This window comes from Mus caroli, unplaced genomic scaffold (genome assembly GCF_978045245.1).
Source record: "Mus caroli unplaced genomic scaffold, Mus_caroli_1 scaffold_19, whole genome shotgun sequence".
NCBI lineage: Eukaryota > Metazoa > Chordata > Mammalia > Rodentia > Muridae > Mus > Mus caroli.
In genome coordinates this window covers 87,999,112-88,011,858 of record NW_028227274.1, presented here as the reverse complement: position 1 = coordinate 88,011,858, position 12,747 = coordinate 87,999,112, and the positions used below count along the sequence as shown (strand labels likewise).

Here is a 12,747-nt window from a genome sequence, read left to right as displayed (position 1 = left end):
GAAGTAGGATGTAGAATCCTTTGGGTTTGTGTCCAAGAATTGTGTGCTGGATTTTGAAGTATGTCTTTTCCCAGCTTCATGAGGAACTATCATATTGAATTTCATAATAGTTGTACACATTTGAACTCCAATATGCAATGAATTATTTTTCCCCTTTCTTCATATCTATGCCAGCAAGAGTTTTTGTTTCTTGATCTTGGCCATTTGGACTGGTGTAAGATGAAATATCAAAGTAAACTTAGTTTATATATTTCTTGATGACTAAAGATGTTTATTAAAAGTGTTTCAAACATTTTTTTGAGATTTTGAAAAATCCATTTTATTCTGTACCTCATATTCTGAGTAATTTTTTCTTTGACAGCCAGTTGTTTGTTTCTTTGTTTTTTCTATATTTTCTTGTATGTGTAATTATTAGAGATCATTCCCCATTCTGTAGGCTACTACTATGTTCAACTGACAGTATCCTTTGCCATAGAGACGTTTTTCAGATTTGTGAGTTCCTATAACTTTCTTTTCTATCTATCTTTTACCAGTGTATATATATATTTTGTTGAGGTCTTTGATTCATTTGGAGTTGAGTTTTGGGCAGGGTAATAAGTATGATTCTCTCTGTTTTCTTCTATTTGCAGCCATCCAATTTGACCAGCACCGATTATTGAAGATGCTGCCTTATTTACAGTGTGTATTTTTGTCTTTTTTGAAAAACAAGCTAAAAAACCCCCAAAACAAAACAAACAAACAAACAACCCCAGGAGTTCGTAGTATCTGTACTTATGTCTTCATCTTCAGTTTGATTCCACTGATCAGTCTGTTTTTAATACCAACCCTGTGCTGTTTGTATTGCTATAGCTTTGTAGATTATCTTGGAATTAAGATGCCTCTAGCATTTCTTTTATTATTCATGATTATTTTACCCATCCTGAATTTCTTATTATGTTTATGTATAAAGATGAAAATTGTCTTTTCATTTTCTATGAAAATTTTTGCTGGAATTTTAATGGGAATTATTTTGAATCTGTATATAGATTTTAGTTGAGTGACCATTTTCATTATATTAATCTTATCAATTTATGTGTTTTCCATAATATTTTTCAAAGTTTTAGGGGTCTTATCCCATAAGTCTTTTACTTCCATATATATAAAGAGAGAGAGAGAGAGAGAGAGAGAGAGAGAGAAACTATTTTGAAAGACATTGTTTCCCTAATTTCTTTCTCACACTGATTGACATTTGTATGTAGGAAGGTTACTGATTTTTATTTGTTAATTTTGTATCCTGATATTACTGTTAGAATGATTATCAACTGTATGAACTTTCCTGGTGGACTTTTATCATAACTTATTTTCATCTGTAAATAAAAATATTTTGATGTTTTTCTTCCCATTGTATTCCCTTGATTTCCTTCAGTTGACTTACTGCTCTAGCTAAGACTTCAAGTACTATATTGAATAGGTATAGAGAGAGCTAAGCTCTTTGTTTAGTTCCTGATTTTAGTGGCGAACTTTTGAGTTTCTCTCCATTTAGAATGATGTGGCTTACTGTAAGTTGCCTTTCTTATGTTGAGGCTTATTTCTTATATGTCTAATATATGCAGGACTTTTTATCATGAAGGGGTGTTAGATTTTCTCAAAAGCATTTTCTGCATTTAATGAAGTAATAATATGCTTTTTAATATATCAGTTTGTTTATATGGTGGATTATGCTTATTAATTTACATACATTAAATCAGCTCCGCATCTCTGGGATGAAGTTAATATGTGATCACTGTGGATTTTTTAAATTTTTTTATTAGATATTTGAAATAATCCCATGAATCCTATCAGATCACCATGGACTAAGGCTGATCTTCAATAACAACATGAATGAAACTATATAACAACATAATGAAAACTGCATGGTACTGGTACAGTGACAGACAGGTAGATCAATGGAATAGAATTGAAGACCCAGAAATGAATCCAAACACCTATGGTCACCTGGTCTCTGACAAAGGAGCTAAAACCATCCAGTGGAAATAAGATAGCATTTTAACAAATGGTGCTGGCTCAACTGGCTGTTAGCATGTAGAAGAATGTGAATAGATCCATTCTTATCTCCTTGTACAAAGCTCAAGTCTAAGTGGATCAAGGAACTCCACATAAAACCAGAGACAGTGAAACTTATAGAAGAGAAAGTGGGGAAAAGCCCAGAAAATATGGGCACAAGGGAAAAATTCCTGGACAGAATAGCAATGGCTTGTGCTGTAAGATCAAGAATCAACAAAAGAATTGACAAATCAACAAATCATAAAATTGCAAAGCTTCTGTAAGGCAAAGGACACAGTCAATAAGACAAAACAGCAACCAACAGATTGGGAAAATATCTTTACCAATCCTAAATCTGATAGTGGGCTAATATCCAATATATATATAAAGAACTCAAGAGGTGGGGAGGGTTTGGGGGACTTTTGGGATAGCATTTGTAATGAAAATGAAGAAAATGCCTAATTAAAAAAAAAGAACTCAAGAAGTTGGACTCCAGAAAACCCAATTACCCTATTAAAAATGGGGTACAAGCAGGGTGGTGGTGGCGCATGCACTTTAATCCCAGCACCTGGGAGGCAGAGGTAGGCAGAATTCTGAGTTTGAGGCCAGCCTGGTCTACAAAGTGAGTTCCAGAACAGCCAGGGCTATACAGAGAAACCCTGTCTCGAAAGAACAAACAAACAAACAAAAAAACAAAAAAAAAAACAAAAAACAAATTAACAAAGAAACAAAAATCCCAAAAACAAACAAAGAAACCAAAACCAAAACCAAAAAAAAAAAAAAACAATGGGGTACAGAGCTAAACAAAGAATTCTCAACTGAGGAATACTGAATGGCTGAGAAGCACCTAAAAAAAAAATGTTCAACATCCTTAATCATCAGGGAAATGCAAATCAAAACAGTCCTGAGATTCCACCTCACACCATTCAGAATGGCTAAGACCAAAAATTCACGTGACAGCAGATGCTGTTGAGGATGTGGAGAAAGAGGAGCACTCCTCCATTGCTGGTGCGATTGCAAGCTGGTGCAACCACTCTGGAAGTCAGTCTGGTGGTTCCTCAGAAAATTGGACATAGTACTACAGAAAGATCTAGCAATACCTCTCCTGGGCATATACCCAGAAGATGTTCCAACTTCTAATAAGGCACATGCTCCACTATGTTCATAGCAGCCTTATTTATAATAGCCAGAAGCTGGAAAGAACCCAAATGTCCCTCAACAGAGGAATGTATACAGTAAATGTGGTACATTTATACAATGGAGTACTATGCAGCTATTAAAAACAATGAATTCATGAAATTCTTAGACAAAAGATGGATCTGGAGGATATCTTCCTAAGTGAGGTAACCCAATCACAAAAGAACACACATGATATGAACTCACTGCTAAGTTGATATTAGCCCAGAAGCTCAGCATACTCAAGACACAATTTGCAAACCATATGAAACTCAAGAAGAGGGAAGAATAAAGTGTGCACACTTCGATCCTTCTTAGAAGGGGGAAAAAATACCCATGGAAGAGACAAAGTTACAGAGACAAAGTTCAGAGCAGAGGCTGAAGGCATGACTGTCTTAGTTAGGGTTTTACTGCTGTGAACAGATACCACGACCAAGGCAAGTCTTATAAAAAACAACATTTAATTGGGGCTGGCATACAGGTTCAGAGGTTCATTCCGTTATCATCAAGGTAGGAGCATGGCAGTATCCAGGCAGGCATGACACAGGCAGAGCTGATAGTTCTGTCTTCATCCAAAGGCTGCTAATGGAAGACTGACTTCCAGGCACCTAGAGTGAGAGTATTGAGCCCACATCCACAGTGACACACGTACCCCAACCAGGTCATATCTATTCCAACAAGGCCACACCTCCAAATGGTGCCACTCCCTGGTCCAAGAATATACAAACCATCACAATGACCATCAAGAGACTGCCCCACCTGGGGCTCTATCCCATATACAACCACCATACCCAGATACTCTTGTAGATGCCAACATGTTGACAGGAGACTGATATAGCTGTCTCCTGAGAGGCTCTGCCAGTGCCTGACTAATACAGAAGTGGATGCTCACAACCATCCATTAGATGGAGCACAGGGTCCCCAATGAAGGAGTTAGAGTAAGTACCCAAGGAGCTGAAGGGGTTTGCAGCCCCCTAGGAGGAACATCAATATGAACTAACCAATACCCCCAGAGTTCCCTGGCACAAATCTACCAATCAAAGAAAACACTCGGAGAGACTCATGGCTCTAGCTGCATATGTAGCTGAGGATGGCCTAGTAGGTCATCAATGGGAGGAGAGGCCTTTGGTCCGGTGAAGGTTCTATGCCCCAGTATAGGGATTCCCAGGGTCAGGACATGGGGGTGGGTGGGTTGGTGAGCAGGGGAATGAGGGAGAGGATAGGTGAACCTAGGAAAGGGGATAGCATTTAAAATCTAAATAAAGAAAATATCTAATAAAAAAAGTAAATTTACTTTCAGTCATTTTTTTTTGTAATTTAGTGCTGAAGACTGAATTCAGGGTTTGCACATCATATAATATTCTTTTATGATGTATCATCTTCAAGATTCATACTTATAATTTGAGCAAAAATTATTTTATATTGTAATAAAATAATATTTAAAGAATTTTTAGGGATAAGACTGTGAAGATATATAACCACTATCATGTACAAGTACTTGTCATTAAAACTGAGAAGATCTTGATGGTCTAAGTTTAAATTTTATTTTGTAAGTCTCAAAAATCTATTTCAATTGTTTTTTTATTAGCAGATGTGTGATTTATTGTTAGCAGATACAATGGAGATTTTCAAGTCATCGTTGTTATGGAGATTATGGGAGATCTTTTTTACATCTATTCCTCTTTCAGTGGAAATAAGCCTAGTATTAAATCATGCTACATAATTAAAAGTAGCATGTAGAAATTATGACTACTTGTGAGTTTTTCATATGTTGATAATTTCACTCATTATAATAAATCTTATTCCTGCTTTATTTTGGGTATGTTTTGTGCTACAGAAATAATATTCAGGGTTAGGGTTGGGGTATAAGTGGTTAGTGAGTTTGATAATTGACAATCTTTTTCACTAGTTGTTCTTCACCTAAACAAAGCAGGAAAACAATAGACCAATATTTCATTTGGTTTGCTTTCAGTACATGTTTTTTGAGACATAGTCCCAGTATGAAGTTCTAGTTCAATGGTACTCATTTGTAGCTCAGGGAGAACTCAAATTTGCAACCATCTTTCCTCTACACCTAGGTTCCATGACAACAGGATATGCCATCATGTTCAGCTTAGTGCAGATCTTAATGTCTGATAAAAGACACAATTCTACAAGGCTTACATTTTACTTGATTATGACTGAAGTGTTCCTAAGTAAACTGCATGTGTTGGGTAGATGTCTTTAGACTTTTCTACCTTGTGGGTTTCACTAAAGTTAATTACACGACTCCACGGTGGATGTGCCAAGGCTCTCAACAACAATACTCCTTGTTAATTCTAATTTTGAGCATTATCTCCCTACTGCTTTCCATCATTGTTGCTGCAAAGATGGCCTCAATTTGAAAGGAGTCTTTATCACTATGTCTTCAAGAAGATTTTATATTTAGCAACTTTGGAAAAATTTCCCTTTGGCTCAGCTACTCCTAAAAGTTCATAGGCAGAAAGGAGACTTTAATCACTTCATATTCTACTAATTAATCTTACATTTGGCAGGCTCACTTTAAAGGAAAACAAAACAAAATAAGGACCTCATGTTAGCAGGTCTTTCTGATGAGGATACATTTATGCATGATTTATTGTTGATCCAAAAACAAATTATTCTGATTTGTTATTGATTCCTATCTCTCTTTGCCAAATTATGATATTATAATACTTGGAAGTATTCCAATATACTCTCTAGATATTTTCTTTCCTATGATTTAAGGTTATATAGCTTTTAAAAGTAATTAAATATACTTAGAATAGTATAAAATAAACTATTGAGTATATTAAAAGCTTAAATCTAGATGACCAGTAAAATATTAAAAAATATTGACAGTCAAATGTTACCATAAACACTCAAGACATTTGTGATAAAACAGTGCACTATACTATAGGTATACAATCCTCAGTGGAGTTTACAAACTTCTTACTGAGCCAGTGTCATCTTAAGTTACCAAAACAACCACACATGACCTTACAATTAGAATAATGTATTGTTGAAACCCCCAGAACTCTCCATGAGTGCTATTCCATTGAATCCTAAAAATTTAATAGTCAAGTGATAAATATACTGTTGATAGCTTCTTTGAATGCATTTGTAATTAAAGTTGAATTAAATGAGAAAAATTCTGACCAAACATTTTAAGTAAGGTTATTTTCAAAAGTTCTATCTCAATGACAATTTCTCCTTAAGTGTGATCTTCCTTTATTTCCTCTAGGCCATTTGGGATTTATTCATCTTCTGTTTCTATTGATGTCATTTATCATGGTAAATCCACTTTTCTGGTTTGTATGATTCCAGGTTCTATTATATTTCATTTTCCCCCAATATCTGTGGGGTTTTTTTTTGTAATTTTCAGAGGAGTAGAGATGACGTATAGTTTAGGGACTACTGTCTGCATAGCATTTGGAAAGCCATTTGCTCAGTTTCCAGCACCACATAAAAATAGTAAGTTCACTTAAGAATGTAGATATTAAAAGCAAAATATACCTTTGAAATCATTTCTGACAAAAACAACTATAAGGGGGGTTATTTTAGTAGTTATATCCAAAATTAAAGGCTCTAAATTAAAATTTATTAATTTCCTTAGCTTTTCCTACTCCTGTGTTATGAGGTTCTATGTCTCTTTCAAAGATTCAAATCAAAGTGTAGGTGATACTGCTTTGCCTTTTGGAGGTCAACTGAAGGTGTTAGTAGAATGTATTGAATTAGCTGGACAGCATCTGTAAGATCCTGCAATTTGATCAATTTTAGATAATAAAGAGCATTAGCATTTTTTAAAAATTCATTTTCCAACTTTAGTAGCACAGGAGAGGAACTTGGACCTCACCAATTTTCCTAGAAAGTAAAATGTGGATCTTACTGAAATTAAAAAAACAAAACAAAACAAAAAACCAACCAGCCAACCAAAAAACCACAACAAATGCTACACTTCAACATGGACAATCAGACTAGAAAACAGAAGTAAAACCTGAGCAAATGATTCTGGAATAAAAATTACAGGGATGTAGCCATGGGAGAGAAGCTTTGCTGAGTTTTACCTCCAGCACATTGGCAACATTCTTACATAAATACCATAAAATAACTGGTATTCATCACATTAGAACGTATTCAAGCATTCCTTTAAAAAAGTGGAGGTCTGTACTTATCCTTCACAGTAATCAACACAGAGAGAATCAAAAACCTATAAATATAAAAATACAAACCAAGAAAATTCCTGAAGAACAACATGGGGAAAAACTTGATGACCTTGGCTAGAGTAATTGTTTTCTTTATAACAATAAAGTCACAATCCCAGATGGGAAAAGGTGGCAAGCTATGAGTAAGGGAATGTCAAGACAATGAAAATTTCAAGGAATGTCAAGAAAATGAACTAAGGGGCATCTTTGGAGATTCTTTGTCTCATAATGTTTTCCCAATGTAATTAATTAATTAACTAACAAATTAATTACATTTACCTTACAAGTTCTTTGCGGCTTCTGGATCTATGTTTTTATGGAATTCCTGTGTATTCAAACATATGTGCCTCTGCATCTGTATGTATTTCTTGTGGGTTTTTTCTTTTGCTATTTTTCTTTTGTTTGTTTTGTTCTGCTCCAGTTTATTTGTTTTTTTCTTTATTTCATTTAATTTTGTTGTTATTATTTAGATGTCTGTCTGTTTCCTAATAGGAGACAGAAGGAATGTGGATTTGGATGGGATTAAATCATACTTAAAATATGTTGTATGAAAAAAAATCTATTCTCAAGCTATTTTAAAGACATTTTCATTAATTTTTATTAGTTATATTTTAATTTATGTATTCAAATACATGTACATCTATACATGATTTATTTTGATTTGCATATAACTGTGTTTGGTTAACAAATATGTGGTAGTTTTTGGAAATGCAGGGCTTAGAGTAATAACTGATGAAGATGTTCATGCCTAATTTAAAAACCTTTCATGAAAAGGTTTTACTTTTATTGTACATTCTTTACTCAGAGGTAATCTCCATAACACTCAAAATAAAAATTTAAGTATATATATATATATATATATATATGTTACTTCAAAAAACATACCTGAGCTAATGGGTAATTATATGAATTACCTCTTGTCTTTTTGTTGTTTGGACATTTAATATGTGTATATAATATATTTTGATCAATCTCTCCTGTTTTCCCTCCTTTCATTTCTTCACAATCCCAGAGACCACCTTTCCCTCCATATGTTACGTGCTAATATTTTTAAAAGATCTACTGAATCTATGTAGTACCATCTGTATGTACATGAATATGTACCATCTACTGGAGCAGATGTATGTTCTTAGGAGCTCGAGCTCTTAAGAAAATTAACTCTTTCTTTTCAGGCCAACCAGCTATTGCTTATTACTAGAAAGTTATGGGTGGAACCTCATGAAATCCTTCTCAGTTGTCTGAAGTTTTGACTGACTTGATTGTCAAGGTTTGGTGCATGCAGTCTCAGTTCCTGTGGAAAATTTTGTGTCATGTTTGGAAATTATCGTTTTTGCTGCAGAGCTCTACTACATCTTGCTTTTAAAATTTTTCTGCCACAAATGTGTAGGTGGCCTAGATTCAAATCGCATATTTTCCCTGGTTGGTGACCCAGGTTCTATGAGCCCCCATTATGACAGGTTAGTTGATTCTGTAGGTCTTCAAATGATGTCCTTGACCTTTCTGAATTGCAGCTTGCTCACTTCTCTACCCCAACTTTTCCACAAGATTCCCCAAGCTTGACTGATGTTTGTCTGTGAGTCTCTGCATCTGCTTCCATCTACTGCTGGACAAAGCCTCTCAGGAGGCATGTATGCTAGGTTTTTGTCCCCAAGAATATCAGACTATCATTAATAGTGTTGGGTTGGCTTTCTTACACAGGATTGGTCTCAAATTTGGTCTCAAATTTGGACAGTCACTGGTTGGCTGTTCCCTCAGTCTACAACATTTTTATTCCTGAATATCTTGTAGGTAAGACAAATTTTGGGTTGAAGTTTTTGTGGGTAGACTGATGTTCCCCTCCCTTCCCTGGAAGTCCTGCCTGGCTACAGGAGTTGGCCACTTCAGTCTCTATATCTCCCTCTGGTAGGAATCTCAGAATCATCCCTAGAGACTCCCCATACCCTCCCCCATTCTAGGATTTCAGCTAGCCACCAGAGATGTCCAACCCCCCCCCCCAATTTCTATTGTCAAGTCCCTCTTCAGAATTGATACCTAAAGGAACAGGGATATCAGGTTGGTTTTTCTCCTTTTACAGTCTACTTACAAGTAACTTCTGTATTATAACTGTCTTTGGAGGAGGTAAAGTCATTCCAGAGGGCACAAACTACCATACCAGACTACTAAATGAAAAACAAACCAACCAAAAACCAATAGCTCTATTATTCTGATTCCATAATTTTGATCAAGGTCTAATACAGCACCTTTGCACCTATCACTCCTAACATAAACATTCAAACACAAATATTAAAAAACTTAGATTTCAGCACAGGAACCAGTTCAAGAGAAGTATATTTTATAAAAGAGTAGGTATCACATACTAATTTTATTTCCTTTACTAGAAAGGAATACACTGCTAGAGCCTCCCCAGTGTCCACACTACTAGTCTCAGAGTTCACTGTAACTCAGACTTCTTCCACCAGTCACAGTAGTCTTGGAACTCTGATACTCATAATGAATACACAAAGAGTCGAGAAGCTGAAAGAAATGAACTTGATTCATTTAATAGAAAATATATTTTCAAGTTGTGTGTGAAATTATCTCCCAACACTTTAGTACTTATTAGTAATTTAATCCGACACTTTCTCTAGCCATTCCAAAGCATAATCACATTCATATTTAATTCAATGTATTCAACTCATCATACCTTTGTTTCCTAGTGCAAATAGCACAAATGAATGCACACAAGTAATATCAACTATGAAAACCTGATAAGAGATGTTCTTTGTTTGCTTTGGAGCCATGTGGAAACAAGGCAGTCTGAAGAAAGTATATCTGTGGTACTTTTAAGGATACTGATGACTCTTCTTTCACCTGCTGACATCTGGGATACCTCAGCTCACTGACATAATATATTCAACATATGCATTCTTAAAAGCATGTTTCTTACATGTGGAAGCAGATAAACATTTTTTTTTCTGATAAGCATTTTCTGATAAGCATTTTCAACTGACTCTCCTTATATAACAACTTCCATCACAGCACCAACATATCCTGCAGGTAGGTCACTATTTTAGATATTAGTGTTTGTAGCTAGATTAATGATTATCTTTCTCCTCTAGTTGTCTGTAGTACTTGCAGTACTACGAACACGAGGCAGCAGTAGTAAGGTGCCAGTTCTACTGCTCTGTATTCAATAAAATATGTAACTATTGTCTTCAGCTATAGGACCTTCTCATCAGTTGTAGAGAACAATCAATAGCCTTGATAATAACCTGATACAAATATTAGATATAACCCATTCCTAAAACTACAGATTTCACTTGGTGGCATAAGATTTCAAGTTCAGGAATTTTACTTCCCAGTATTTGGTGACTCTACTTCGATTTCTTTCATTTATGTATATATTGTAGGAAGCTTATACAGTATTAGGTGTTGACATGTTCCATCAAATAATCTTGAGTGTTACTTGTCCATCTGTAGACTCCCTCTCTTCTATTCCCTTCTCCATTTAATCCTTCCACACCAATCTCTCCCTGTCTGTCCATAATTATATATATATAAAATTCCCCTTCTTTGGAAGAAGTCCCTTCAGCTCAGTCCATTACTCAAGACCTAACATTAGTACTTAATATGTATTGTAGTACACATATTGAAGGTGAAACAGGTAATATCTACATTTAAGAGAAAGTATAATATATGTGTCTTTTGAAATATGGGATACCTCACTCAGGATGATGCTTTTCTAGATCCATCCATTTAGCTGCAATTTTCATAGTTTAATTTCTTTTAAAAGCATAATAATACTCTATTGTGTAGATGTAGCACATCTTCATTATTCATTTGTCAGTTGAGGAGCATCTACTGTTTTCTATTTCTGAACATTATGGCTAGGATAGCAATGGACATGAACAGATAAGCAAGCATCTCTGTAGGAGGCTGATGCTCCTTGGGTTGTATCCAAGAGTGGATATAGAGTATCCAAGAGTGGTATAGCTGGATCTTAAGGTAGATCTGTTCTCAGCTTTCTGAGGAACCACCACACTGATTTCTATACTGGCTGCAACGTTTGTACTCCTATCAGTGATGGGAAAGTGTTCCTCTTTTCCTGCATCCTTGCAAACATGAGTTGTTATTTGTTTTATTGATCTTGGCCGTTCTGTGTAATGTAAGATGATGTACTGGTTAGTTTTGTGTCAACTTGACACAGCTGGAGTTACCATAGAGAAAGGAGTCTCAGTTGAGGAAATGCCTTCATGAGATCCAGCTGTAAGGCATCTTCTCAATTAGTGATCAACGGGGAAAGGCCCATTGTGGGTGGGACCATCTCTGGGCGGTAGTCTTGGGTTCTATAAGAGAGCAGGCTGAGCAAGCCAGGTGAGGCAAGCCAATAAAGAACATCCCTCCATGGCCTTCTGCATCAGCTCCTGCTTTCTGACCTACTCGAGTTCCAGTCCTGACTTCCTTTGGTGATGAACAGCAATATGGAAGTGTAAGCCGAATAAACCCTTTCCTCCCCAGCTTGCTTCTTGGTTATGATGTTTGTGCAGGAATAGAAACCCTGACTAAGACAGATGATATCTCAAATTAGTTTTAATTTGCATTTCCCTGATGACTAAAGATGTTGAAAATTCCTTTAAGTGTTTCCCAGCCATTTCTGTTTCATGTTTTGGAGAGCCCCCTACTTACCTCTTCATTCCATCTTACTTGGGTTGATTTCTTAATTTGTTTTTTCTTTTTTTTCTTTTCCTTTCTTTTTTCTTTTCTAACTTTTTCCTTTTTCTTTCTTTCTTTTTTGATACTAAACCTATATCAGAAGTGAAATGAGTAAAGAACTTTGCTCATTATGTAACCTGCAGCTTTGACTGAATAATGGTTTCCTTTGACATACAGAAACTTTTCTGTTTCATGATTTATTAATTGTTGCTATTGGTTGTCCATTTCTTATTTTTTGACTTATTAATTAATTTTTCTTTTCGTTTTCCCTGATATTGATCACTGAGGAAAATGTCTGATATATTCATTTCCTTTGTTTCATTACTCATTATATTTACCTTAGGGATCTCATAAAAAGACTTATATTTGTTTTTGATAAATATGTTCAAGAATTGATTCACAAAATATATTTTCATGGCCAGAGAAATATAGGTTCATCTTAGACAGAAAAGGTCTATAACAAAACTTGGGTTTAAGCTTTATTTAAAATTTCTGTTGGGCCAAGTGGTGATAGCATGTCCTTTTAACCCTAGCATGAGGGAGGCAGACTCAGGTAGAACTCTGAGATCTAGGCCAGCCTGGTTTATAGAATGAGTTTCCAGAAAACAGGGGTTACAAAGAGAAACCCTGTCTCAAAAAAATCTGTTTGCAGTTT

The 12,747-nt window shown here is 35.4% G+C and overlaps 1 pseudogene; it reads left to right on the top strand.

Moving 5' to 3' along the window:
• The first annotated feature begins 6,590 nt into the window (after positions 1–6,590).
• LOC110284585 (tubulin beta-4A chain pseudogene) overlaps positions 6,591–12,747 on the top strand; it is a 30,340-nt pseudogene continuing 24,183 nt past the window's right edge.